At 45.5% G+C, this 5,362-nt stretch overlaps 1 long non-coding RNA gene across 1 annotated transcript; it reads right to left on the reverse strand.

The window, feature by feature from the left end:
• Positions 1–3,172: 3,172 nt before the first annotated feature.
• Positions 3,173–5,158, reverse strand: LOC131916218 (uncharacterized). Its single transcript, XR_009380522.1, has 2 exons — positions 4,322–5,158; positions 3,173–3,966 (listed from the first exon to the last, which is right to left on the reverse strand). It is a non-coding gene; the product is annotated as an uncharacterized LOC131916218 (long non-coding RNA).
• Positions 5,159–5,362: the final 204 nt, after the last annotated feature.

Below are 5,362 nucleotides of genomic sequence, written 5' to 3' on the forward strand. Positions count from 1 at the left end.
GGTATCTTCCTACTTCTCTCTGCTTCTTGGTCCCCAAGAAGCTCCCGACACAGGGATGTGCTGCTTCACCACAGGCCGGGCACCAACAGAGCCAAACACCCAGAAACTGACCAAAATAAATCCTTCCTCCCCCACGATGTTTGTGTGAAGAGTGTGACGAGCACACCTATTAATCAACTCACCACATTTTTATTTAGTAAATACTATGTGTGTCGTGCCGAGTTCTAGGGATGAAAAGAAAGCGGGCACATTTTCCATGCTCAGCAATGTCTGATCTCGTGCAGAAGAAAGAAATGAACTGTCATCACCTGAAGTACCACAGGAGCCCCAGGAAAGTCTGAAGGACATTATGCAGCTTGGCTCATGAGTCACACTGGGTGGGGAACCCAGTACGGACTTCCCAGAGCAGGTGACCTCTAAGGAAGGTCTTGACATTGAGAAGAAAAACAGAGAGGGAGAAGCCAACGCTAAGTGAAAACCCAGTGGAAGAAGCTGAGTGTTGAGGATCAGCCCTTGGGAAGGGGGAAGTTCAGGAGTTCAAGACTGACCTTCCCTACAGGGGTTGCTCAAAGCTAGCCTGGGCTACAGGAGACTCTCAGATCAACAACCAGTCAATCAGTCAGTCAACCAATGATTCAAATAAACAAAAGGAAATTAAGTCAAAGAACTAGGAGCTTGGGGCCAGAAAGTTGATCCAGTAGGTAAAGGTACTTGCCACCAAGCCTGACAACCTGAATCTGATCCCTGGGACCCACACGGTAGAAGGAGAGAACTGATTCTTACAAGTTGTCCTCTGACTTCCACATCCCCTCCATATACAAATGACCAAATAAATAAATGATTTTTGTTGTTGTTATTTTGTTTTGTTTTTCTTTTTCTTTTTTAAAGAACTGAGCTTCAGTCACTCTTTACCCCTCACATATGAACTTATAAGATCAAGATAAAAAGCTTGGTCTAATAGTACATGCCTTAATTCCAGCACTCGGGAAGCAGAGGCCGGCGGATCTCTGAGTTCAAGGCCAGCCCTGTCTACATCGGCAGTTCCAGGACAGCCAGAACTACACAGAGAAACCCTATCTCAAAAAACCTAGGGGAGCTGGGCGGTGGTGGCGCACGCCTTTAATCCCAGCACTCGGGAGGCAGAGCCAGGCGGATCTCTGTGAGTTCGAGGCCAGCCTGGACTACCAAGTGAGTCCCAGGAAAGGCGCAAAGCTACACAGAGAAACCCTGTCTCGAAAAACCAAAAAAAAAAAAAAACCAAAAAAAAAAAACCTAGGGAAAAAAAGATCAAGATTGAAGCCTAGGTGGACATGATTGTGCACACCTGTAACCCCAATTCTGTTTCTAGAGAGAACAACACGAACCCCTGAAATCAAGCATAGTTAATGATATACTAAATGCCAAGACTTTCTTTTTCTTTTTTTTTTTTTTTGGTTTTTCGAGACAGGGTTTCTCTGTGTAGCTTTGCGCCTTTCCTGGAACTCACTTGGTAGCCCAGGCTGGCCTCAAACTCACAGAGATCCGCCTGGCTCTACCTCCCGAGTGCTGGGATTAAAGGCGTGCGCCACCACCGCCCGGCTCTGCCAAGACCATTTCACATGAGTCTCCCGAGCTCTTCAAAATCTTTTCAGATTTTATTCGTGAAATTGATTTTCCTACTGGAAGTTTGTGGACAATGGCTTTGGGTCTGATAGTCTTTTCTGTTTTTCCTTGATGGCTTGGATGTCAGAACTTTCTGGAAGGAAGCTAATATGGCAACTAAAATGCTATAAACAGAATGCAGAATGAGTATAAGCAGGACATGGTGCATGGTGGCACATGTCTGTCATCCCAGAGCTGGGAAGGCCTGAGGCAGAAAGATTGCTGCAAGTTTGAGGCTAGCCTGGGCTACAAAGTGAGACTGTTCCTCAAAACAAAGCAATAACAACAACAAAATAATAACAAGGACAAAATTGTAACAGTGGTTCATAGTATACAGTTGGTGCTCTATAAATGACTGTTGAATGCTTTTAAGATGTATGCTGAGGGTATGGCTCAGTGGTAGAGCATTTGCCTAGCATGTGTGAGACCCAAGATTCAATCCCAGCACTGTTAAAAAAATATAATAATGATTACAATAACAGAAAATGCATGAAAAGAAGAGTTCACCCAAGATCTATGTGTTTACTTTAGATCTGGTCACGGAAATCTATGAGATGCAGAAACATTATGTCTTCTTATCCTTACTTCTATGTTGTTTGACTATTTTTATGTCTTTTAAAAACTATTTGGTTTTATTTTATGTGTATGAGTGTTTTGCTGCCATGTATGTCTATGCATCACATGCAAGCCTGGTGCCTAAAGAGGTCAGAAAAGGGTATCAGATGCTCTGGAACTGGAGTTACAGATGATTGTAAGCTGCCATATGGGTGCTGGGAATTGATCCCAGGCCCTTTAGAAGAGCAGCCTGTGCTCCTACCTGCGGAGCCATCTCTCCAGGCCCTTGTTAGAATATTCTACTCAGTCAGTGTTACTCTTGTGAGTTGAAATCTTGGAGGAGGCACAATGGCACAGCAGTTAAGTGTTTGCTACTCTTGCAGAGGACCTGAGTTCAGTTCCCAGCACCCATGTCAGGCGGCTCACAACCGCCTGTAACTCCAGCTCCAGGGGATCCAACACATACACACACACACACACACACACACACACACACACACACACACTTTAAAACGTATTAAAAACCTGAAAGTCTTTGAGCAAAACTGAAGGTCTCAAGCCCTGCATCTGCTGCTGCGGCTGCTGCACCCGCCCTGCATCTGCTGCTGCTGCTGCCGCTGCTGCACCCTGCAGCTGACTCTCCGTGAAAACTCCATGTATGCTCAGCACTTTATGAGCATTTATTACACAATTACGCCTTACAGGAACCCTATGAGTTACCTACAATTATTTTCTTGTTTTACAGACTAGGAAACTGAGACCCAGCAGGGTTACATCATTTTCCCAAAGAGAAAGGTCTGAGCACTGACCCTAGGTTGTTTGGTCTGGGAATCCACTCATAATTATTGTATCACACAAAATACCCCCTCGTCCCCATTGGCAAGGAAAAGGGATGCATTCCCCTGGCAGTGTGAAAGTAAGGCCCAAAGCAACAAGGCCAAATTCTTCAAAGCCTCAAACTTTTAACTCTTACAGGTTCTTCTGTCCCATAAGACACACACATTTATTTGGAAATAAAATAACACTAATTGTTTCCCATCAAGCCAAAAAAATGCTTCCAAAAAATGTCCTGTTTATCCTGGGGGGTCACAGGTTTGTACTTCCCACTGTACAGACGGAAAACTGCCCCAAGCTGTGAAACATGTCCTGTTTATCCTGGGGTGCCACGGGTTTGTACTTCCCACTGTACAGACAGAAAACTGTTTGCCCCAAGCTGTGAAACAACCAGTTAAGACATCGCTGGAATTCTCTGGCAGGTGAATGGAATTGGAATGTTTTTTTAACTGCTCTACAGCAGTCAGACATCAGCTCACTCTGGTCTCTACCCTGGGTCCAGTTCAGGGGCTAATTCTTTCCTAAAGTAAGCATACCAAATAGCCTGTCTTGTGACAGCTGACAGATCCCCAGAGCTGCTGGCCGGCATGTGACATTCCTTAGTCTGTCCCAGCTGTCTCCGACGAGGTCAGCTCCTCGAAGCCCACAGTCCACTTTCTAGGAACGAACACACACGATGACTGTTGCACGGGTGCACTGCAATCGGCCACATGGTTGTAAATGCTCAGTAAATGCAAAAATGTATCCACACAAAACACGATACTGCTCAGTTGGTAGGATGCTCGCCTCTAGTGCATGAAGCCCTGGGTTCTGGCCTTAGCACTGTGTAAAACCAGGTACAGTGGCACATGCCTATAATCCCAGCTCTTGGGAGATGGAGACAGGAGGATCAGAAGTCCATGGATATTCTCAGTTACACGATGAGTTCAAAACCACCTAGAGTACATGAGACCCTGTCTCAGAAACATTAAAAACAAACAAACAAACAAACAAACAAACAAAAAACTGAAGTTAAAAAAAATACTAGAAGTGAGTATGGGCTGGTGTTATAGCTCTGTTGGAAGAGTGCTTGCTCAGAATGCATGAAGTCCTTGGTTTAGCCCCCAGTACCATATAAACCTAGTGGGTAGTGCATGCCTGTAATTCCAGCACTCAGGAGGTTGGAGGCAGGAAGATTAGAAGCTCAAGGTCATCCATATCTACATAGCAAGTTAGTGCTGGAGTAAATGAGTTCCTGTTTCAAAAAACACAAACAAATAAATTGCATGTTGCCAGGTGTGGTGGAACACACCTTTTATCTCAGCATTTCCAGAGCTAACATACGAAGATGTGAAGTTTTATTTTAGCCTGGACTACATAGTAAGTCCAAGTCAGTGTGAGCTGCATAGAGAGACCCTAGACACACACACACACACACACACACACACACACACACACACATTCTTATACACACTCATACACACACTTTCTCACACACACATATACACGCTCTCAGACACACACTCTCACACATACATACACACACACACACACACACACACACACACACACACACACACACGGTGATGGGGGGGGTAGAATGAGAATTCTGTGTAGGCACTGTCCCTGACCTCGGAGCAGCCCAGGTAAGGCAGTTACAGCACTGATTTGGGAGGAGGGAGTTGTGATTCAGAGCTCCAGCTAATGCTTTGCTCAAGGCTCTGATTCTGAAAGCTGGGCCAATAACCATCAGTCAAGTCTGCTTTCAGGCCCACGCGGCAAGGTAGTAAATTTCATCCCCCTTCATCCTGCCTAATAGTCTCAGGCTAGCTCACCATCTCTCACTGCCAGCTTGGAGTCTCAGGCTATCTCAGTCTAATTCAGCTTAGTCTACCATCACAAGGAGCCCAGAGCCAGGCTGAGAAACACTATGAAAAGAACAAACAACACAATTGTGCTCACATTTGCCAGGATAGCTAACACTTTAAAAATAAATAGAAATAGCATCGCAGCAATGTGCCATGGCTCATACCTGGAATCTAAATCACTGTGAAGGTACAGAGGGGCAGGAGGTTTGAAAGTTCAGTGTCAACCAGGAAAGATAATGCGGAGAGGGAGAGAGAGAGAGGCAGCAGAGGAAGGAAGGACGGAGGGAGAGAGGGAAGGAAGTCTTACCTGAGGAGCTGACTGACATCTCCTTAAAAATCTGAAAGAGATAAGGGCTGGGGCTGGGACTCCATGGGTAAGGTCATGCTGAGCACCTATGAAGCCCTGGCTTTGGTTCTCAGCACCCCATAAAATCAGTCATGGGGTGCTGGTGCATGCCTATAACCCCAACACTTGGGAGTTTGAA

This window comes from Peromyscus eremicus, chromosome 8a (assembly GCF_949786415.1).
Source record: "Peromyscus eremicus chromosome 8a, PerEre_H2_v1, whole genome shotgun sequence".
NCBI lineage: Eukaryota > Metazoa > Chordata > Mammalia > Rodentia > Cricetidae > Peromyscus > Peromyscus eremicus.